This window comes from Muntiacus reevesi, chromosome 4 (genome assembly GCF_963930625.1).
Source record: "Muntiacus reevesi chromosome 4, mMunRee1.1, whole genome shotgun sequence".
Taxonomy (NCBI): Eukaryota; Metazoa; Chordata; class Mammalia; order Artiodactyla; family Cervidae; genus Muntiacus; species Muntiacus reevesi.
This window is the reverse complement of record NC_089252.1, coordinates 57440844-57464880: the sequence shown is the minus strand read 5'-3', so window position 1 is coordinate 57464880 and position 24037 is coordinate 57440844. Positions and strand designations below refer to the sequence as shown.

The window sequence follows — 24037 nt, the reverse complement described above, 5'->3', positions numbered from 1 at the left end:
CCCTTGAACTTGGTGAACACAGCTCTGCAAATCAGAAACATTTCTGAGGTTTCCAGGTTGTTTAGTTTTCCAACAAGTGTGCCAAGTGTGATGGCAATCTTCTTCTTGGAGTCAAAAGTTTTCTTCCCTTGCTCATAACTCTGACTTGTTTATTGAGAGCTGATCTAGACTATTAAACAGTTGGTAGTCAGGAAAATACTGGTAAGACACAGCATTCATGGGAAAAAGTCAGTGCAAGTGGAAGAATTGGAAAGTGGAGATTTTGGCATAGCCCTTTGAGTATCTGCAGAGATTTTAAAAAGGAAAGACATTAACTAAACTAAACAAACCCAAACAAATGACATATTAAAGTTAAAATACAAAAAGGCAGGATTATATTCACAGACCATTTGCTTTTCTTAAGAAGCAGGGTAGGTGCCACCCACATTATAGATATTTATTACTGAAAGTTTGGATTCTGGAAAGGATGAGGAAAACATCTTCCTGTTTACTTCTTATCTATAAACATGTTTCACAGGCTATTAAAAGCTTCTCAGCAGCAAAAAGACTTTTTAAACAATTTTTGTGAGGCAGCAAGTTTGATAGAATATGAGGTTAACTGAGTGTAAAAGACCAACAAAATAAATAAATGCCGAAAGATGGGGTAAAAGAAAGCGAAGGGAAGGATTACAAAACAAATGGGATAATTTCCATTTTTTACATGCTCTGAAACAAATCACAGAGGACATGAATTTCCATTCCTTGACAAAGAATCTATTAGTAAGATGATCTGGTCCTGGAACTTCCGGGCAGAAGTAGTTAATAGTTTTTTTCAGTTTATTTTATTTGTATTACTCTAGTCCATTATATTATCTCTGGTATCAGTTTTGGAAATATACATTTTTTTCAGCAAATTGCCAGATTTTGAAATTTATTAGCATAGAGTTGAACATGGTAGGAGAATTGCATATGCATATATATGCTAATCTATTTAAATTTCCACCCACATTAATTGTTGATTACTTTATCATTTCTAAACTTGCGCTATTTCTATTTTTTCTTCATTTAATTTGTAAGGAACCCATTTTGCTTGTTTTTCCTCAAATATAAAGCTTTTGAATTTGTTGACCAATCACTAATCTTTTTAGAGATTTCTCCCTCTCTTATTTTCTTCCTTTTCTTCATTTTAGATATTATATGATCTTTTTCTAGCTTGCAAATTCAAATGGTTATGTTTTCTCTTTCAACTTTTCTTGAATAACAGTAAGAGCTCTTAAAACTTCAGAGTTTGTTTTTGGGTAAAATTGTGGCGAAATGTTTTAAGTTTTAATATGTGTGGTTCAGATTTCTATTCCTTCTCAACAGTTGTATTTTTATGGTAACATAACAAGAAGCATATTTGTTGTCAGATAGTGGAGTATTTTTCATTTAAACTTTTTTCTTATTTGCATTAATTGTTGTTGTAAGAATATGACCTGTACAATTTGTGCTACCTGGAATTGATTGAAATTATCTTTTTTCTTACTACATATGTAGCTGTCTGTGTGTGCATGTATACATGCATACATGTAAAGGTGTATATATATACACACATGTATGCGTGTGTCCTACGGATGCTCATGCACTTACATTTTTAAACAAATTCAGTTTTTAAGTCAAAATTAAGCAAATACATCAGTCAAATAAATCACTCCTAGACACCTTCCTTAGCTCCTCAGTATCTGCTTCCTTCTCAGTGGACAAACACACGCAAGTTTCTACCAGCCTTGGGAACTTCTCTCAGGAACGCCACTCCTTCCAGCTGGTTCTGGCTCATCCTTACCTCCACTGATGAATGTCTGGAAGTGGTAGCTTCACTTACTATCTCCAGCATTGCACTGCTGAGCCCTGCTTAACTTCCTTAAAATTCAAACCTATATGAAGTACACGTGTTTACTGTACTGCACAGGGAACTATACTCGATATGTTGTAATACACTATAAGGCAAAAGAATGAAAAAACAAAGAATATAGATATATACATACTAAATATAAGCAAATCACTTGGATATACACTTGAAACTAGTACAATATTGTAAACCAACTATACTGTAATTAAAAGAAAAGAAAGTGCTTCCCTGGTGGTCCAGTGGTTAAGACATCAAGCTTCCAAACCAAGGGTCATGCCCTCGATCCCTCGTCAAAGAAAAAAGATCCCACATGCCGCCTGGTGTGATAAAAAAAAATTTTTTTTGAAAGAAAAAGAAAAAAAACCAGACCTTTAAACATTCATGGAGGACTCACTCTGAGGTGGGTGTAGAGGTGTGACCTTTGAGACCCAAGTCCTCTAAGAGCTTGCGGTGAGTTGAGTCCCATCAAGTTCACATCAAGGTCTTTTGACTTGGTTTGGTAGAAGCCAGCTTCACACCAAGGCTAGTTAGGAAGGCTGTATGACAAAGTCAGAGGAATGGCTTCTCTGAGTAGAGGCGTTACTGCACCCTTCCCTTCTTTCATCTTTGCCCCGAGAGTCGGGTTGGGAAAGCCTGACAGCTTTGAGCAACTCTGGCCTCGAGGGCAGAAGCGTGTGGGGCAGTCTCCACAAAGCTGGAAGGGGGACCACCCATGAAGCTGCTGAAAACGTTTGTGTCTGCAGCGGGGTGTAGTTGGCACCCAGGGAAGGAGAGTCAGAAGTCTGACTGATATTCGGTTGGGTCTTCCACCCAGGGTGAGGGACGCCGTCCTTTGTGATACACTCTGGACCCCCAGCCTCATGTGTGTCAGAGATAATCTTGGGGGCCTCATCTTGGTCCCTCTCAGCCCCCATGGATACCTTGCAACCACATGAGAGGTCCTGGACCAGAACTGCCTGATGTAACCACTTCTGGATTCCTGAACCCCATGAAGCATTGGGGATAATATATTTTTTAAGCTGCTAAATCTGGGAATAATTTGTTACAGCAATTTGCAACTGTTACAGTGCAATAGGGTTTTGCAAAGAGGTGCAATGAGGGTTAAAGAAAGGAGCCATCCCGTCCCCGTGGGAGGACAGTCAAAGCCTTCGATGAAGGGGCGGGGCATCTGAGATGGGCCTTGCAGAGAACTGGGCATGGAGGAGAAGAGGAATAATATTTCGGGAGACAGAACAAGGAGCTGGAAATGTCAAGTTTGTGTTCAGGAAATAGGGATGGGGTCAGTGACCTGCGTCTTTGAGGAGAGTCAGAACCTGGTGGGAGATGAGTCAGGAGGGGTGCTGGCCACAAAGAAAGCGCCTGTGCGCCTCCTCTTTCTCACCCAAGCCCCGAAGGACAGTCATTTGGCACGGTGTGGTCCTTGAGCCTCTTCTCTTCCCTTATGGAGTTTCTTGGTGACCTCATTCACACCAGTTTCTACCTCGGTTGTTTTAAAATCTAACCAGTCCAAGCCTCAGTGAATCAGTCTCACATCTCCAATTGCTTCCTGATTTTTTCCACCCAAATGAAATGTTTCCAGCATCTCAAATATCTTTGACTCTTAAATCTATCTTCCTCTCTCGCCATCCTCCGTAACTGACTGCCTACCAAACTGAATCTACGACTCCAGACATCCTCAGATCAAATCCCAAAGCGCTTTCCTAGCCTGCTCTTCCATCTCCTACATACAGCCTATATGTACCCAACTACCAGCTAGCAAGTGTTTGAGCTCCATAGCACGGTGGCATCAACCTGCGGGGAAATGCGGAGATGAATCAGAGGTGGGTGAACCAAGCAGCTGGCTGAGGATAATTTCATAGGATAATTAGTTTTAGTTAAATGTAATCTCCAAGGACACCTTTAATTTTCTCAACTCTCAGCTTCTGCCTCCTCTGATGCACCTGTGTACACAATGCAAATTGGGCCTTAAATGGTTCTTGAACAAACTTGAAGAGATAAGCGAACATAAATGTCACTACTAAATGGTAAAATAAAAGGTGTCTATTTCCCGGCTGGCTTCAGGGACACGTGAGCTGTGCAGAGTACAAAGCTTGGCATAATGCTCTCCTGTCACCACCTCAAAATTCTTAATGATTCCAGGGCCGGGGACCCATGTTTTCGTTTAGTCTTGAGCCCTACAAATTGCATAGGAGGTACTGATAGCAAGCCACAATGTTTGATTATTCATTTATGTTATTTTTGTTCTGTTGTTGAAAAAGAATTTAAAGCAGCATAAAAGATGACTCAAATGGAGGAAGATAAGTGTCTTTTTAATGAAGCAAAGGAAAAATAAAGTTAGGAAGTTAAAATGGAGCTGGACTTACTTTATTACATTAAAACCAAGATAAACATTCGCCTGCTAGAAGTTGCTCATGAATAAGGTTTTAAGACTTTCTAGCAGCCACTGTGGGCAGGGAGGAGGGACAGGTTGTGAGGAGCATGGTGTTCAGGGTCAGCGGCTAGGAAGAAGCACAGATACCCCGAGAGGAGACCAGACGGCGTCCCTTGGGGCTCAGCTGGTAACCAAGCCGCCTGCAGTGCAGGAGACCCCGGTTCCATTCCTGGGTCGGGAAGACCCCCTGGAGAAGGGATAGGCTACCCACTCCAGTATTCTGGCCTGGAGAGTCCCACGGACAGAGGGGCCTTGTGGGCTCCAGTCCATGGGGTCGCAGAGAGTCAGACACGCCTGAGCGACTGTCCCACTCACAGGAGACCGCAGAGGACCTGGTCAGGGAACTCGAGCCCATGTGCCGCCACTGAGAGGTCACAGGCCACGGCTAAAGGTCCTGCTGCTGCAGCTGAAGGCCCTGAACGTTGCAGTGAAGATCGAAGTCCTGCAACGAAGACTTCGTGCAGCCAAACACGTCTTTTTTTTTTTTTAATCGATTTGGAAATAACCCTAAATCCCACTCTGACTGAACTGGAATAACTGGGTTGTAACAGATTTGTAGAGAAACAACATAGAGAAAATCCCCTGACAGGGGATGTAGGGAGCATGAGGCTCTGCAAGGAGCAAAGGAAACTCCTGCTGGGTCATTTTTGAACATTGATTGAGTGCTGACTGTGTGCACGGCTTGGGCTCTCTGTTCCTCACGATGCTGAGGGATGAATGTACGACGGGGTGGACGAGGGGAACAGACAGCCGTTCCCGGGCTGAGGGACCTATTGATGTTGTGCCTGTTAAGTAGCTTCAGTTGTGTCGGCGACCCCGTGGACTGTGGCCCGCCAGGCTCCTCTGTCCTGGAGTGGGTTGCGTGCCCTCCTCCAGGGGATCTTCCCAACCGAGGGATCGCACCTGCCTTTCTTATATCTCCTGCACGGGCAGGCAAGTTCTTGACCTCTAGCGCCACCTGGGAAGCCTGGATCCTAAGAGTTGCCGCTGTTGAGCCACAGAGTCGCCTCCGACTCTGGGTGATCCCGGGACTGCAGCGCGCCAGGCCTCCCTGTCCCTCCACTGGAGGAGGGAATGAAACCACCGCAGTCACACACGCCACGAAAATCTCATGAACTATCGTCAGAGTGCATACTGTCAAATCCAAGTTCACGTGCCTGACTCAGAGGACAGACAAACCAAAACCTTGGAGTTTGGAGCAGAAAAGGTTTACTGCAGCATCAAGCAAAGAGAACGGGTGGCTCATGCTCAAAACCACAACTCCCTGAGGGGCTGGGGGAGAAACTCTTACAGGCAAAACCTGGGGTGAGGGCTGCACGGTGTCTGACTCTCTTCTGATTGCTGGTGGTGAGGTTACCGGCAGGCCTTCAGGCACTCGTTGCTCGGCCTGAGGTCACCAGCCTCCACTGGGTGGGGGCCTGAGTTCCTACGGGAGGCTCAAGGCTGTTGTTGTGTACGCGCCTGCTGGAGGAACCGGGACCTGCCCCACCGCTGCCCTACTGTTTCCTGATTGTTCCTCCTTTGTTTCTGCATTCCCTCACTTCCTGAATCAGCCTTTTGGAACTCTGGAAGGTGTAGGAGGCTGAATGAAGCCAGCCTATTTTCTATAAACAGGAAACAGGGGAATGTGGAAAAGATTTGTACCTGGAGGGCTTCACAGGATTTCATGCACGGAAGGTAAAAATGAGTCTAGTTGGAGAAATCTGAATGAGCTTTAAAGGGACAGGGGTCAGGGTGAGATGCAGCAATGTAAATACCCTTCAATTCAGTTCAGTTCAGTCGCTCAGTCGAGTCTGACTCTTTGCGACCCCACGGACTGTAGCATGCCAGGCCTCCCTGTCCATCGCCAACTCCCGGAGCTTACTCAAACTCATATCCGTCGAGTCAGTGATGCCATCCAACCATCTCATCCTCTGTTGTCCCCTTCTCCTCCTGCCTTCAATCTTTCCCAGCATCAGGGTCTTTTCAAATGAGTCGGTTCTTTCCATCAGGTGGCCAAAGTATTGGAGTTTCAGCTTCAGCATCAGTCCTTCCAATGAACACCCAGGACTAATCTCCTTTAGGATGGACTGGTTGGATCTCCTTGCAGTCCAAGGGACTCTCAAGAGTCTTCTCCAACACCACAGTTCAAAAGCATCAATTCTTTGGTGCTCGGCTTTCTTATAGTCCAACTCTCACATCCATACATGACCACTGGAAAAACCATAACTTTGACTAGACGGATCTTTGTTGGCCAAGTAATGTCTCTGCTTTTTAATATGCTGTCTAGGCTGGTCATAACTTTTCTTCTAAGGAGCAAGTGTCTTTTAATGTCATGGGTGTAGTCACCATCTGCAGTGATTTTGGAGCCCCCCAAAATAAAGTCAGCCACTGTTTCCCCATCTATTTGCCATGAAGGGATGGGACCAGATGCCATGATCTTAGTTTTCTGAATGTCAACCTTTAAGCCAACTTTTTCACTCTCCTCTTTCACTTTCATCAAGAGGCTCTTTTGTTCTTCACTTTCTGCCAAAAGGGTGGTGTCATCTGCATATCTGGGGTTATTGCTATTTCTCCCAGCAATCTTGATTCCAGCTTGTGCTTCATCCAGCCTGGCATTTCGCATGATATACTCTGCATATAAGGGGGGTCAGAATGTTGCCAAAATCGTGACTCTCTGTGCACCAATACCAAGCGGAAATACAGAGAAAGAGTGGCTTTATTACTTTGCCAGGCAAAGTGGAAACACAGTTAGCTAGCACCTCAAGAACTTTGCCCCCTCCCTAGTGAGTAGAAAGAAGTTACATAGTCAGGCAGGGGTATGTGATAAGGATCAAGACAGTAACAGTCTTCATTTATTCTTCTGTAAAGTTTCAAAAAGGTGGGGTTGCTGACAAGCTTCCCAGGTGACGCTAGTGGTAAAGAACGTGCCTGCCAATGCAGGAGACATAAGAGAGGTGGATTTGACCCCCTGGGTCGGATAGACCCCCCCCCCCCCCACCTTGGTGGAGGACATGGCGACCCACTCCAGAATTCTTGCCTGGAGAATCCCATGGACATAGGAGCCTGGAGGGCTAGTCCATACCGCTGGGAAGAGTCGGACACGACTTGGCGACTGAACAACAAAGGCATGCTTTCCTCCAGCAACCCTCCCAGCACACTGCACCTCCTGGGAAGAGAGGGAGGGAACAGCAGAGGAAATACATCGAAGCAAGAAGAGGTAGGAAGTAGGTCAAGAACGTCCTGGATGGCATCATCCTGCACTGACCTCTAAAGGTCTGACCTTGGGAGACGCCAGCGCTCCTCCTGACCACTAGAGGGAGCTCTGCCTTGGCCCTCCGGCTTCAGGAGCAGAGAAACACATTTGGTGCCTTTGAGTTTGAATGGCTGGGGCAGGAGGGGCCGAGACCAGAGCCTGCGGGAAGAAGAGGGTGGGCGCCGGGTCTGGGCTGTGGCGGGGGCAGGGGCACCGGACCAGCCCCGGGGGGCGCAGGCGAGGACAGAGGAGCGCGTCCTGGGGTCTGGGCCGGCTCTGGGCCCACAGGGCACGGCCCGGATCCAGACCTGGGCCTTGGGAAGGGAGGTGGGCCTTCTCTGCTCCCGTCCTCCTTCGTCTCACGTTTGCAGTAACTGCGGCTGCAGCAGCAGGTTTAGCGGCCACATGTGAGGAGGAGCCAGATGGGTGCCAGGAACTTTGCAGCCTGAGAGAAGAGGAGACGGGGAGGGAGATGGGACCGGCCCGGGTGGACAGGAGGGCGCGCGTGGAGGGAGAGCGCGCAGGGCCGGCGCTGGGGGGCTGGTGGGCGCTGCACTCCCGAGCCTCTGCTGGCGACCTCTGTGGCCGCTCCCGCCCGCCGGGCAGTGAGGAGTGTCTCACCTCGATGGCACGAGGACCGGGGTCCAGTGTATAATGACTTCCCTCTGCCGTGCTTACAGCAGACCCATTAGTGACTCCCTGGAGGAGTGACGATCCTACTCAACCCCAGCCTGTAAACAGGACGTGCCTGCAATGCAGGAGACCCGGGTTCCATCCTCGGGTTGGGAAGATCCCCTGGAGAAGGGAATGGCAACCCTCCCCAGGATTCTTGCGTGGAGAATCCCATGGACGGAGGAGTCTGGCGGGCTACAGTCCATGGGGGTAGCAAAGAGTCGGACACGACTGAGCAACTAACATACAACCTGTAAATACGAGGAGAAAGCAGCAGATACTGCGGGTGAGGAGGGGGTCCAGAGGCCCCTGTTGTTATTGTCAGCTGGCACTCAGCCAGGACACTGAAATGGCCATCATCCAGACACATTGGCGGCCGCCTGTAGCGATTGACCATCATCGCCCCTGCTAACGGCCATGTAATTCTAGCCAGCAGTTTTGGAATGTGTATTGTACATATTAAAGATGAGGTTAAGCAAAAAGATGGCTTTGTTCAACCCATTTCCACTTTTAGAAAAGCAGTCTGGATATGGTTCCTATGAAATCCTTTGGAGTTTCCAGGATACTCCGCAGTCATCTCGCTCTAGATGAGGCCTCCTAGTCCACAGATAATACCTATTCTACATAAGTAAAGATCAGACAGTGTTTCAAATGTAGCAGCTCTCTCAGACAACACCTTACTGGTGTAGTTAGTCTGTTGAGATTGGTTTATGTAGACCCCCTAAATAAAAATCAGTCCTGAAATGTGCACTGACAATCATTAACGATCAACTGTCTTAGACTATATGTACTTGAAGACTGTTTTCTACATGTTTAAAAAGACTATGTATACTTTAAGGTGGCGAGAATCACACAAGGGAAAAGTAAATTTGCAAATTCAGAAGGAAACACTCACTTTCTCCTGGGTGTTTCTCCTTCCCTCTCAGTAGAACGCATCACTCTGACACTTCTGGCTGCCAAACGTGTGGCCTTTTTTTCTCAAAGACAAGTAATTCTCTGTGACATCAGCTGAGCATCCTATAGTTTAGCTCAGTTCTGACATATCTACCTGAAGATAATGTCAGATCCCCGAAGTGACGGGATTCAGTCCTGGGGGACTGCACCCCCTCCCAACTTCAGAAGCCAATCGCAGGCCCAGATTGTTGCCTGTGCTTCCGACCCTGCGGGCACAAGTCAGAGATTCCCTCCTTGGGTTTGATTCATTTGCTAGAGCAGCTCACAGAACTCAGGGACACCGTTTACTCACTGTTTACCAGTTTATTATAAAAGAATAGAGAAAAGGAAACGGACATTCAAATGGAAGACGCGCAGAGGACACGCCTGAGGGAAGGGGCGGGGCGTCCACGCCCCCTCCAGGCCCGCCCCTCTCCACGTGCTCACCAGCTCGCAAGCTCTCTGAACCCTGCGCTTTGGGGATTGTACGGAGGATTCATCACACAGGCATGATCCATCCGTAACAGCATTTCCAACCTCTCTCCGAAAGTTCTTTGGGGTACAAGGAGTAGGACTGAAAATTCCAGGCTTCTGATCATGTCTTGGTCTTTCTGATAACCAGTCCTCACCCAGGAGCCCACCCAGGGTCATCTCATTAGAACAAAAGACACTTCTGTCACCGTGATGTCAGAAACCAGCACAGAAGACCAAAAGTTAGACCACAAGATGTTCCCGGTGTTCGTATCACTTGGGAGCTCTGTGCCAGGAACTAGAGGCAGAGACCAATATATACTTTTCCCTGTTATTTCATCCAAGTCAACTTGGTTTAATCAGTGATTAGGAAGGATGATGATGTGTTTGGTTCGACATGCCTCTTCTGGTTATTTACAGCACATGAAAGCTGTCTGAATGCGGCTCCTACCTCAGTGTTGTGAAACGTTAGGTATAATTTATGCACCATAAAATCCGCTTGTTTTAAGTGTACAGCTATCACCATAGTTCAGTTTCAAGATGTGATTTTAATATGTAAAACTCAGACATGTTAAACAAAAACCTCACCCTCACTATTGGTCTGGATTGGGATCTTTAGCCATCAGCACCCGGGAGGGTCTGCTCATTTCCCTGTGCTAGTTTTATCTCTGCCTCCCTCTTAGAACATCAGGCGCTCAGGGAACAAGCTGAAATATAATCTCTGCCCTCGAAGATCAGGAAGACAGTCATGAAAAGGGATAAAAAAAGATTATCGCATTGTTTGTGGAAGTATCTTCCTGATAGAAAGGCTGTCCTGGGAATCACGGGGCCACATTTATCTCAGCCCCACCTCATGTTCTCGGAGATTTAAGGGTTCAGCTCAATAAACATTTATTGGATATCTGTACTTGATGCTGTGGGTACAAAGATGAATAACTCATCCCTGCCTGGATTTTAGCAGTGGTAATTCAGCCTCAGGTGACTAAGCATCAGTGTTATTCATTTGACTGACCTTGTAACCCAGTCCCAGTATTTCAACCTCCACCCAGGGGAGTGGGGTGGTGGGCAGGTTACAGCCCCCTTCCTGCACCCCGTCTGATAACAGAAAATCTTTGCTCAGATCCCTCTTCAAAAGCATCTTCTCAGGGGCCCCTTGTGGCTGCCAAACTAAAATTTCAGCTTTCACCCAAAGAAAATCTCCACGCCCCTCTTCTCGCATGGTTCCCTCCTTCTGCTTTTCACTCCCCAGCACATTATTTCTTGTACTCGTTTATTATCTTGTGTGTTCTCGGCTTCCTCCATCAGAATGTAAGTTCTGTGAGGGTAGGGGTTTGGGTCTGTTTCCTTCTGTGTCTTGACGTGAGGGCTGGGCTCTGGGTACAAAGGCCATCCACCAGGAACATCTGTTAGTGAACTCGGGAACGTCTGATCCTTACCTGACTCCCCAGAGCCAGGGCCTCATCCTGATAACCGCGGATCTTCAAGGCCTGGGATCTTGAAGACCCTGATCACATCTCACTCCCACACATGGGCAATGCCTCAGTCTGGGGTGTGATGCCTTCCTGAAGCTTCGACCACGCTGCCTGCTGGCTTCTGGCTCTGCACCCTGCCTGCTCCGAGCTGGTTTGCTCCTGCAAGCGTCTCACTGAAGAATCCTCTCCGACATGTAGTTGCCTGTGTCTCCCTTGCCCCGGCGCTGGCCCCCAACTAATCTTAAGACTGGCCTATCCCAGCCTGTCCATGGTTAATTAACCCTCCCTGCATGACGGCTCTGCAAGGTTGGACAGGAGGCAGAACACCCAGGATGCGGCGTGAATCCAAAGACCAGCCGCTGGGAATGCATGAGGAAGGGTGGGAGAGTTTACTGTACAAGGGGCTGAAGGCTTGAATCCTCCCAAAGGATTGTTTGGAAAGCAGCTGAAAAGAAAGATTTCAAACATTTTGGACCCACCCCTGAAAGTAGCTTCTTCAACAGAGCCTTTAATGTCGCTTTTGTATAACGATAATATTTCTGGGCTAAATTTTTCTAGTAAAATCTTGCTGTGTTGTCACTCACCATCCTATTCAAAGCTGCTGGTTAGCAGAGCTTTCAATAAGCTCATTAGCGTCTCATTAAAGAGACAAAAACAAGGACAAAAAATGTGTTTTCAGGCTCCTAAAGTTGAGCCTGGAAATAAAGAGTCCTGAAGCTTTCTACTGTGAGAATATACGTCTGCTCTTAGAACAGACACAGTGCTTCCACTCCTGCCAGGTGTACAACAGAGGATATAACTTCAGGGAACAAAAGGACGCGGGTCGGCCGGGCGAACATTTTAATTGGGATCCTAGAGCGGCCTGACACCGGTGAAGCTTTATGCTTCTCGGTGACCGATTTCTGCACGTGCTGAGCGACCGTACATTTGGAAACACTATCAACAGATTTTATTTGAGTGACAAGACAAGCAGCGTCTGTTAAGAGCATTGTAAATTTTAGTAGGTCACATAGGGTGCTTCTCAGGCTGTCCATTTCATCATCTTGGCAGAAGCACTTCAGTGAGATGTGGGAGAGGTCCTTGCCCGCTGGGCAAGACAGCAGGACACAGAGACAGCTCCATCCCAGCAGCCGGCAACTCCAGCAAGCCGGCTTCGCTGGACGCCTAGGGAGCACCCCGCTGAAGCCTGGTGAGGGAGATCTGGGAAGGCTGGCAGGCTTCACTTTACCAGAGTCACGGAACGGACTTCGGATTTCCAGGCTGTGTAGACGTCTCTCCCAGCGGCCTTCCTCCTCCGTTCTCCTATTCTGAAATCAACATCAGAGGCGCGCCTCGATTTTCTTAGAGGAACTAGACATGCGAAGCTTGTCCCCAAGGTAGGAGTTAGGTTTCGAGGTGGAGAAATAGGGCGGACCCCCAGGCCCCAGGTCCCGCCGGTTCCTGCAGCCCTAGGACGTGCCCCTCCCTGCTGCCCCCGCCCCGAATCCTGGGGAGCCAGGTGGCGGGTGTCATTCCGGCTGCTGTGGCCGCGCCCTCTCCTCCACCAAAGCAAGAGCCCGCCCTGCCTGGGCCACAGGAACCCGCAGGGGCGGCCGGAGAGGACCAGCACCGACGCGGATCCCGACGCGCAGCTTCTGGAAACGTGACGGTCTCCCGCCCCGCGCGGTCCGGACCCGCGCCGCGGCCCGGCCCCCGCCGCCTCGCCCCGCCCCGGCCCGCCCCCGCCGGCGGAGCCCGGCCTCCTTCACACCTGACTCGGGCCAGCCCGGGTCCCGCGCGCGCAGAGAAGGGACCGCGACGCGTCCCCGCCGAGGTTGGGCCCCCGGGGTGCGGCGCGGGGGGGCGGGCAGCTCTTCAGCCCGGGGGTGGTCGGCGATTCCGGGCAGACGGACGGAGCGGACCCGCGGGGGTGGGGCCGCCGGGGAGGGGCGGCGCCGCGGGGAGCGAGCCGGCCTCCGGGTGTTGGAACCCGGGCGGGGACGCCACACGCTCCGGCTCGGAGCCGAGCGCTGGCGGCGGTGTCCGGCCAGGAGCGCGGAGGGCGGCCCGGCAGGTGGGTCGCCTCCCGAGAGGCCGAGCCGGGAGCGGGGGCTGCAGGCACCGCCGCCGCGCCCCCCGCGCACTCGGGGCGCGCGTCCGGCCGAGCGGGGGGCGGGCGCGCGGGGACCCCGGCGATGCTGCCGCCGCCGCCGCCTCTGAGGGAGCTCCCGAGCCCGCCGCGGGGAGAGGTCGGTGAGTTTCGGTTTGTTCCTCCGCTCTGTCCCTCCGGGGTCGTGGGCGACGAGGGGAGCGCCAGGGGATGTCTGCGCCCTCTCAGCGGCCGCCCCCGGAGCTGGGCCAGCGGGAGCGGGGAGGCGCCGCCGGGGACGCGGTGGGGACGCCTTCTGGACCCTGGAGTGGGGGGCAGAGCCGCGGGGCGCGGGGGAAGTGGCCCCCGGAGTGCGCTTCTCCGAGCGCGGGCGGAGTCGGGCCAGCGGCCGGGGCGGGGAGCGGCGCGCCCGGCGGCTCCGCTGAGTCCTCGGATGCCCTCTGGAGCCCTGGTCCCGGGAACTGGTCTCGGGCCCGCGCCGCGCGGCCCTGGAGTGCACGTGCGTGTGCGCGCGCCCCGGCTGCGCCCCGACCCCGCGCCCCCCGGGGATGCGCCCCTGGGGCGTCTTTGTCGAGTGCCTTGCCAGCCCCCTTAAGTTGTCCCTGCGGATCCGGCCCCACCCGGCAAGAGAGGCGGCGGGGGAAGGCCAGATGTTAGGGGTCTTTTGTGCTGACCCCGCGCCCGGAGCGCTCGCTCCGGGAAGGGCAGCTGCATGACAAAGGCGGCCGGACCAGCGGGGCGCTGCTCCCGAGGCGGCCGGCGCCCCTCCCGCTGAGGGTGGGCGTGGGGCGGGGAGCGCCGCCCGGGGTGGAGAGAGGAGAGACCCAGAGCGAGCAGTGGGACAGTGACCTGGGGAGGCGGTGGACCCGACGCGGGGAAGGGTGCTCCGACCGCGGCGCTGTTGTCGGCCTGGGCGGGGGGCGGCGCGCCCCGCGCCCGCGCGTAACCGGGTTAACCTAGGGCATTTTGCTCGTGCTCCACGATGCTGTTCTGCGCCTTCTCTTGTTTTTCTTTCTGAGGGGCTGTCGTTGCTAGTTGAGGCTCTGCCCCCGGAGGATAACTTAGGGGCGGGGGAGACTGCAGAGGACCGGGGACTGGTGGTCACTGACCCTATAAAGACAATTACGACGCGCTACGCCCCCTCGGCGGCCCAGCCCGCCACACCCCCGCCTCCTGCACCGGCCCGGAGCCCCGCTCCGCCGCTCTGCCCGGGAGGACGCTTGCGTCTCTTCGCTGCGCGTGTCTAACCCTTACTGCGTGTGTCTCACTGCAGGCTGAACAAAGCTCGGGCTCAGTTGTGCTTCCTGCTTGTCAGCCTCTTGCCTCCCAAACGCGTGCCATTTCCACCTGATGTCATCACGCAGAAGGGGGCGAGAGGGACTCGGGGACGGATGCAGGTAAACCCCGATAATCCGGGTAGGCGCCTGGGTGTCCCCGGGTCGTTTGGGTCAGCGGGGTCTGCAAGGGGGAGGCTTGGGTGGTTTCCGTGCCACACCATCCATTCCTGTCTGTGTGGAGGAGAGGGCACCGCCGAAACTCCTGGTTCAGAGAAAGAAATTGCAAATGACTTTAAACCTTCCTTTTGAAGAAGTCATTGAGAGCAGGCTGCCTTTTGAGTTGTATAAATTCCACCGGGTTCCCTTTAGGGCAATTTTGATGTAATCGGCAGTTGTGTGGGAATGTGGGGATTGAATTTGTCTGCTTTCCTACCGGTAGAAATACATTTTGGCCTCAGTCTGTAAATGGAATATCATGTGTTGAAAAGGTATCATTGTAAGGCTGATTATACATTTGACCAGTGGTCAGTTAGGGCATTGGTCACATGTAGTAACCTTCTTAGGAAATGCTCTCTCTTCCCCCATGTCTTCATTGTAATAATATTTGCAACAGCAGGAGAGCTATGCCAGCAGTTAAGTCCCTGGGAGGTGGGTGGGAGGGCTGTTGGGAGAGCAGAAAGAGAAGGGGAAATGGAGCTTCAGCGAAGTTTCCGTTTATGTAGCCGTGAACCATTAGGCCCTCAGTCTGCGTTTTATCTTTAGGTTGTTGTTTCTTTTCCAAAAACCGTGGCCTGTTCTTTTCTTTCCAAGGATAGTTCTGTTTTGATGGCAGCATAACCAGACCTGGGGTTATCTTGATAAGGCTGTGTGAAAGCCTCACCTGCAGACGGCTCAGGACCCCTTGGTGTGGGTATTGCGTCCCGGAGGGCACAGTCCGGGCGTCCTCGGTAAGAAGCAGGGAAGGAGAATGGACAGGAGTGGACCAAGATGTCTTCTGTAGGCGGAAGGGATGGCGAGGCCCGGAGGCCCGTGTGCTGTCTCTTAGGCTGCAGTCCCCAGGCGGCATCTGTGGCACATTCTCCCTTCACCTTTCCCTCACCCAAATCACCCCCCAAAATAGAATTTAAAAACCTCAAAGATCTATCATTGCCCTCTAGGGTAGTTTTGTTTGGAAAGGTAACTTCAGAAGATGTCAGTGATGCTGGCATTTTTTTCTTCTACTCAGAGCATTCAGGTGTCTCTGGGAAAAGTAGATGAGTTTCCAACCTGTCCCAGCTGAAACAGAGACCTGCGCTTTGGGAGGATCAGAGGTGTAGTGGGGCTAGGGCAGAGGTATTTTGACAAGTGATTTTGATGTCAGCAATAGCGCAGGCTGTGTGCTCAAGAGGAAAAGCCACGTGATGGGATAATAAAGAGTGTAATAATGCAATAGAAACAAAGGGTGTGGCTTTTTTTTTAATAGAAAAAATAAATACCTCACAACATAGAATTCCACATGGGAAAAACAGCTGCCTGCACATGTAAACGCAAGTCCGAGAACAAAGAGAGCCATGGCTCAGGGTTGGCGTTCACGGTGGTTTTCAGCTGAGTCTGGTAATAATTCCTAATCAAGCATGACCTTGATGTTTAACTTGTCCTTTTAAGTGCAAGCTCCCCACTCCCAGATGTGGGCAGTGGTGCATTTTAGTTTTTAGGTTGGAGGAACCCTAGAGGTTATGAGACCGACTTTGGCCTGCAGAGCTGAGTTCTTCCTACAGTGTTCACTTATTTCATTTGGGAGATGTTTATCGAGTACCTGATGGGCCCTGGGCTTGGTGACAGCTGTCAAGGGCCGGCCTGGGGTGGGGTGTGGAGACGCAAAAGCGAACCACCTCCAGGGAGCTTTCGGGGTGACGAAGAGCTGCAGACCTGGCTCTCAGCTCAGGGGATGTTAGAGAGGGGGGAACAGAGCGGGGTCCTGGGCCTCTGAGGAGGCGGCGCGTGTGGTCACTCAGCCTCTGTCTGAGTGTTTCTTCATGAGGGTGCTCACTGCTTCACACGAGACTGGGCCTGTGGTTGGAAGGGGACCTTTTCTTCATAGCGTTGCAGCTCCTCAGCTGAATTCCGTGTGGATGGTTGAATTTCCCCCTTGTTGATGGCCCTTCTGTTTTCACCCCTTGCTCTCTCAGAGACTGTGAGCTGCCGTCTGCACTGTTGGCACCCTCTTCATTTCAAGGTGTTAATTTGGGCCCTGCTGCGCTTGAATTTTGAAGTAAATTCTGCTTTTCTGTCTTAGAAAATGGGTGGCAGGGGGACGGTGGCAGGTTTCGGTCTTTTCTAAGCAGTGAGGTACCAGCAAGATTGGCTGGGTCGTCCGGCCATGACAGGTGACTTCCGGATCTCAGTGGCTGAACGCGCCTTCTCTCTGCCCCACGCTGCATGTCCAGCGCGCTCAGCAGCTGGGCCTGCTCTTGCTACTCACTCGACCCAGCTTCACGGGCGCGATCCTGACGGGGGTCCAGATGAAAGGTCCCTGCGACAGGGCTGGGAACCCTGGAGATCTCGCTCCGACCAGCACACGGTCTGACCCGGAAGTGACTTGACTCTGTCTGCTTCAGCGGACTCGTCCCGTGACCCCGTTTAACTGGAACCTGCTGCTCCTTGTGCTGAACAGGGGGAAACGGAAACGGTCTAGGTTTCCTTACACACGACCTTACACACGTGGCCCGGCCTCGTGTGTTCCGCAGGGTCTCGGGGAGCGCGCTGAGAGTTACATGAGTGTGGACTGAATGAACAAAGGGGATGTCTCTTAAAGAATCTGATCCTACTCAAACCTACTTTTAGTAATATCTTGATGTTCTGTTTGCTAGTAGGATTGCGCCTTGGTCATCAAATGCCAAAGTGACAGTTGTTTTCTCTTTTTGCCCGCTCTGAGTCGTGGTTCATTCTGACGTGATGGGCCAGGAGGTGTTCCCAAGGCCGGTTCCGGAAGGTTTCTGTGCTGAGTGTTATGTAACAGAGAGGTGTAGCTCACAGACTCCCTCTCCCTCGCCATCTGCCTCTTGTCTAAGCCTTCCTGAGCCTGTTTGGAGCAGCTGAGGGTCGAAAAAGAGCAAGAGTGGGCCTGGCGTCACCCAGGGCGGGGCTCCGGCAGCGAAGGCTGCAACAGAGAAGACCTCAAGGGGTGGGGGGCGTGTGGGGTAGCCGTGGGTCACCTCCAACTGCTTTGATATTTAGAAGAACGAATTTGGATAGGAGGCATTTCCTGGTCACAGGGCTGATAGAGCAACACAGGAGAGTTTTGGTACATTTAGACTTGCGTCAGCAACCTCGCTGACTATGAGGATGGTGAGGTTTTAAGTCTCCCTGGCTCCACCCTCCTTAAAGACTGCTGGGCGCTGGGGAACGGGCCTTGTGAGGGGCTGCGGGCTAAGCAGCTGCTGGCTGGTTGAGATTTTGCTGCGTGGAGTGCTGGTCCCTCAAGCATCTTTGCTGCGATAAAGGAATTCATCGGTTAGAATGTCTAGGATTTGACATGTCCCTTTAGCATAAGGAGACTTCCCTGGTGGCTCAGGTGGCAAAAGCATCTGCCTACAATGCAGGAGGCCTGGGTTCGATCCCTGGCTTGCGAAGATCCCCTGGAGAAGGAAATGGCAACCCACTCCAGTATTCTTGCCTGGAAAATCCCATGGACAGGGGAGCCTGGTAGGCTACATTCCATGGGGTCGCAAAGAGTCGGACACGACTGAGCGACTTCACTTTCACTTTAGCATGAGTATGGAACTGCATAAGATAGTGCTGATTCTGGTCAGTAATCACGTGGTTGAGGTTGTCTTTACAGACGGCTCTCTGTAGATGTGCTGCTGTCCGTGAGTTGCAAAGAGTCAGATGTGACTGAACAAAAACGACTTTGCAGACAAGTGCTATGGTAAACTGGCCGCTGGCCCCTGACTCACAGTGACTTTCAGTGTTGACTGAAAGTCCAGAGGCTGCTTTCCAGTCCAGCTCCCTTGAGGGACAAAGGAGTGCACCCACCGGGGCTCAGACGTGGAGATGAGAGGTGAGAAACCCATGGGAGATCCAGGTGCAGATTCACCCGAGAGCCCCAGGACCCAGCAAAGGGTGAGGTGCAGAGTGAGCCAGCGGGGGAGTGAAGCCCTGGGAACCGGTCTGGAAAGGTCTCTGGGAAGCTCTGAAATACATGTCTCCATCATGTTTGGCCTCTGAGTTCCTACTGTTTTACTTTCACCATGAAGTCAGCCATCCAGGCCGAAGACACTGGTGGAGGGCACGTGGCTGCCAGCATGGTGGGTCTCTGTGTCGTGGAAGCTGGAAGGGAGGAGGTGCTGGGGTTCGGGACCCTTCTTCAGGGCTTTGGAAGCTGCACCGTGGATTCCAGGATGAAATAAGTACTTGTTATGTGGTTTAGGGTTTTCTTTTTCCAGTTGACTTACTGTCATTTTTTAAGGACAGAGTCATCCTCTGTAGATGGGACTTGCATTTCCTTTGGGTAGTTATTGAAGCCTGGGATTTCCTGGTGGAGCCCTGATGTGTCTGCCGCGGCCTTGGAGCACATTCTTTGTGGAGGGGTGTGTGTGTGTGTGTGTGTGTGTGTGTGTGTGTGTGTTGGGGTGGCAGGGCTGGGGGACGTCTGTGGTCTGCTGGGAGTGCAGGGGTGAGTGGAAAGGATGCCTTATTTTCTACTTGATTTATAAATCCCTGCATGGGTGAAGCTCATTGCCACATCCTGCGTGGTAAAGGTTATTCTAACATCACATGGAATTCCTGGGGGAGCAGGCTTCCGGCAAGGAGGGGGATGATCAGATGCAGATGGGCCGCTGGTGGGACGAGGTCGTGATGAAGTGGAGTCTGTGGACACTGTGTTCTGTGCTCGCCTTGTCTCTCTACAACCCCCGCCCATCCCCATCTTATTCCTACCTACCAAGGGAAATGTAACTTTTCTGCCTCACTTTCCGTTAATAAATCCAGATAACCACACATCATGTACTCCTCACTGAAGTTCTATGAGAACTGATGAGATTTTGGTAAAAGCTTTGAGAGATACTGTGTAAATATGCCGTGCAAGTAGGGACCGTGGTTATTGGCATTGGTGTTCTGCTTTTTAACAGATGAACTGGGCGTCTTTAGTGACAATTCCCACATCTCCCTTGATTTCTCCCTCCTAGCTGAGAACTCTCACACCTGGCTTTCCCACCCCCAACTTCCTGTCCAACTTTGACTTTTGCTCTGCCTGGCTTGAAAACACCACATTAACTGGAATGGTTAGCCTACTAGTCCCCCCAAATGCTTTCCATAGCCTATTTCTTAATTCTGGAATATTCTGTGGCCTGCAACGTCCTCTCCCACGTGATACCCAGTCATTAAAGGTGACTCAGCTCTTAACTCTCCTAAAAAGTTTAACTCCATCATTTTAGTTCATAGTGATCCTTGACTTCCTCCAGCATTCTTTGTAAAAATTGCCTATTTCTCATTTCACTCAATATTCATTCATTCATTCTACAAAGGGCACTCTGAAGTGTCTTTTTCTTTCTGTTTAATTGCAGAGAACAGAAGCCCACTCAAGTTGGTTTATGTAATGGGAGATGTGCTGAAAAGATGTCCCAGGGTGTCTTTTGTCATCAGACCACATATCACAAGTCATTGCTCAGCTGTGGGAGAAGGGTTAGGGTACAGTTCTTTCCAAGGGGTCTGCGGGCTGGCATGTGCAGAGATGGAGACAGCAGAATCTCAGTTCTCTTATAATTTCCTTGAAGATGAAGACTAGACGAAGTTTGACCCTATTTTGTATTGCCCACCATGTTTGCACAAAGTAAGGGCTCAATAAATACTAAATCATTGATAACAGAGAAACGATTTTGACTTACTGGGATAAGGGAGTTGTAGATGCTTTTGGCCTGTAGAATTAAAGGAAGTTAAGAAGAGAGACCCTCATTTTTAAGAGCTTCCCCAGCCAGCACTGATAATGAGGAAGTGCTTAGTTGGGTTAGAGCTGCCACCGTGCAGTGCGTGCATCCCAGTGGTCGGGAGGTGAACATTCTCACAGAGAGTCATCATTCTAACAAGATAAATTGTCATTGGTGGCCTGTTTTTCAACTTGAATTGGCCTGTTTCTTGCAAAACAACAATAAAACAAACCAAACCCCCCTCTTCTTGGTGATGTACAGTCATAAGCATTAGAACTCAACACCCTCGCAGGCTGGCCCACAGCCTCACGGAGGAGGCTGGGTTTGGGTTTGACACGAGCGGGTGACCCTTGCCCACAGCTGGCTACTCCAGCTGCCTCCTGGTTCACTGGTGGCCATAAGTGCCTTTGGGAGAAACATCTGGTTTCCCTCACCTCTTTAGATTTTGGAATACTCATTCACATGATAGGAGTGCTTGATCATTATGGATAGTGTTATTGTGAAAGAGGAAATGTGTTCAGCTGCTTGGAGAAAATGGCCAGGAATGCATTAACATTAACATAGTGTTCTTCGTTTGACTGATAATGAATGGAATGGAGATAAATGTCTCAAAACTGAAGTGCTTAGTGTGATATTCTTCTGCAGTTGTGTTGCTCTGTAGGTTTGCAGACTGCTTCCTTTGAGGTGAAATGAGATTAAATGTGGTTGGCGATCATGAGGACAGATCTCTGTTCCTTGTTTAGGGAATTGTCCTCTTTGTTGTATGAACCATGAGGATAACCATCATTTTAAGTGAGTGATAGCTAACGCAGCCACGCAGTAGGGAGCCCTCAGTGACTGGGAGGCGTGCCTGTCCATCTCCTCTTGCTCCATCACACCCCACCTTTAGAAGCTCCAGGTAGGAGTCCATCTAGTCACCTATGGCGGTGGGTTAAGTAACCTTGGAAACACTGAGCATCAATAACTGAAACCTTATGTTAGGAATGCAGTTGTATTTATTAAATTTATCCAAATATTGAGTGTCTGCCAGTGCTGCTCAATTCTCACTGAAATGCTAACCTTGCGTAGCTTACTGTATGAGCTTAACTCATAGCCGATTTGGTTTTCGGCCTTTTTTTCCCCTTGCAATGGCAAAACTAAAAGTGGAGAGAATAAGAGAAATGTATCTGGTACTCTCCTCTCGCAGTTCTTGGTCCGTTACTATATATATATATATGCCCATCTTACTTGAACCTAATTCAGTTGAAGTGTTGAAAACATGGAGCTTTTGAAGCAAGATAGTTTGGGTTCAAATATGAACTCTGCCATGATGACCTTGAGCCTTGGTTTCTTCACCTAGAAAACCAAGGTCTGTCAACCTCATTGAGTTACCGTGAGTATAAAGTTCCTATAAAGTTCCCATAAAGTGCTCAGCGTGCTGTCAGAGCGCTGCGCAGTGTGGCGGCTGTCCGTAAGGTCTGTTCTGTTCAATATTTACCATCCCAGTCTCAGTGCTGGATTCCAGAAATCTTGGGATGAATAGTTACAGTATAAACTCAAGGAGCTCTGAAGCTAGCCAGGGAAAAACCCACATTCCTATAACTACAGCCTTCAGCATTTATGTGAGGATTTCTTGTGTATGCCATGTAGCTGGAGTCCTGTCATTGGAAGGTCTTTGTAAAGCTTTGCTTAAATGGCATGGTGTTTAAGATGATAGACCACCTCAGGAGGATGAGAAGGGGGATAGACCTTCTCAGGAGGATGCTAAGGAAGCCGAGAGGATCTGAGATAGCTCACGGGCTTTCCTTACAGGGCACCAGATGAAGGCCTTTCCCCGCTGGCCGCACCCAGGCAGGTGAAGGACCTCCTGTGACGTCTGTGCCTGCCTTTGCCAGGGCGTGCTTTCTTAGGGGTAGGGAGACCCACCGACTCGGTCGTCCAGGACGAAGAGGGTACTTGGGTGGAAGGACTCGCATTTTAAAAACCAGAAGAGCCCCAGGAAAGCTGGGGCCAGCTGGTCACCCCGCTTCGGGGTCCCGCCCGTGTGCCATGGCGGTGGTCTGCGTCCTGAAGCAGGCTTTGTAGGCCTTTCACGTCGTCAGGGACATGGCCATCGGAAGGGAACGGGCAGAAGAGAACCGGGCGGGGAAGGATGGAGAAGGCCACGTGGCTGGTCAGCCTCTTTATTTAGGCATCTGCTTCTGGGTGGAATCTTTATTAGCATTAGTGTTACTTTAAAGAAGAGAGCGCTTTAATAAAGCCACAAAAGCTGGACAGTGTAAACTGAAAAGTTAATGAAATCTTTAAAAAGTTCCCCTTGGACAGTTGTGTTTGCTATGTGCACGGCAGGGCTGTTGCCCAGAGCTTGGTACATAGAAGACGTTCAGTAAGTACTTGTTGAAGGAATGCTGCAATCAATGTAATCTTCAGAAACAGCTTTGAGAGCTGGGTTCCAGTTCAAGCTGGATTTGAGTCTGGGCCCTAACTTGAAAATGTGCACGCCGAGATCCGCTCTGGCTTCCTTATCGTGCTGATATCCGACTGCATTTGTTATTATTGAGGAGCTCAGGCGCTTCTCAACCTGTCTCTTTTTCTTCTTGGTGGAAACGCCGGCCACCGGCAGATGAGTTGCCTTGTCTTTTGTTGCAGCGGGCATGCTTTTGGAGCGTGCCCGTCGTGCACACGTGATGGTGGAGTGGGCTGTGATGGGGCATTTGTGTACACAGTACTTTCCTCCCAGGGGTTGGGAGGGATTTCCTGCTGAGTCTGTTAATTCCAAGCGGGGGTTGGCAGGGGACCACACCTGGCTCCGAGAGCCTGGGTGGCAGCGTCCAGAGCTGGGCTTCCGTTGGCTGGCGTTCCCACTTTCGGAATCTTCATTACTAATTTGGAGGGTTGGTTGGTGGCAACCTGATCAGGCTCTTAGGTAAGCCGTAGATTTTTCTAGTCTTTAGCTGCGGCTTCAAGTGATAATCCTTTGTTTTCTGTTTCTTCTTGAGAAGTGTTAGCTGTTTATATGGGGATGTTAGGACCTGCAATGAACTGCCAGAAACAGTAATTAGTTTGTTGGTTGCCAGTTGTGTAAATCTCATGCGCGGAGCACCCAAGGGCAATTGTCAGACGTTTACATCACCTTCCCATCAGACTCCCGTTTCATCATCGTGTACACTGAGAGCTCATATCCCTCGTGTTCCTGATAAGACAGATTTCTTCATGGTCTCTTACTTCACCTAAGAAGAAGGTAAGCAGTTTATCTGTGGAAGAGGAATCTTTTGGAAACAGAATTCATTGACTAAAATTGTGTTTATTTCTACACACAAAATGCTGAATATTAGTTCAGACAGTTAGTGTTTCATTGCAGAATCCATAGTTTACTTTTTTTCCCCCCTAACAGTAGAGTCAGAGCTCTCAAAAGTTAATTGTTCATACACCTTAAGTTTATATCAGAATAATAAACAAGGTCTTTGAGAATTGCATCTCAGGCCAGTCATACTTCCCTACAAGAAGTTCATTGATGTACAAGGAAAAATATCTTTACTAAGAAGTTAAAAAGAACACATCAGATTTGACTCTAGACTGATTATACCTTGTTTGTGAAATCTGTCCATGCAGATGCCAAGCCCTCTCTTTAATGTACTCCTTAAAATAACATCTTCTTGGGGTCAAGTCCAGTCTGCAGTGGAAATTGAAGAAGACGCTGTCCAGACA

General features: G+C 50.3%; 1 protein-coding gene across 9 annotated transcripts in view; it reads left to right on the top strand.

The window, feature by feature from the left end:
- The window catches only part of RNF152 (ring finger protein 152), a 115639-nt gene that overhangs the window by 25698 nt on the left and 65904 nt on the right, over positions 1–24037 (top strand). For 2 of the 9 annotated variants that reach the window (XM_065932841.1, XM_065932844.1), the window contains exons 1-2: positions 12829–12894; positions 14444–14567. The exons of 1 other annotated variant lie outside the window; for it this stretch is intronic. The gene's annotated coding sequence lies outside the window, so the exon portion shown is untranslated. 6 more of the 9 variants (XR_010662936.1, XM_065932843.1, XM_065932842.1 and 3 more) reach the window with 6 other exon arrangements.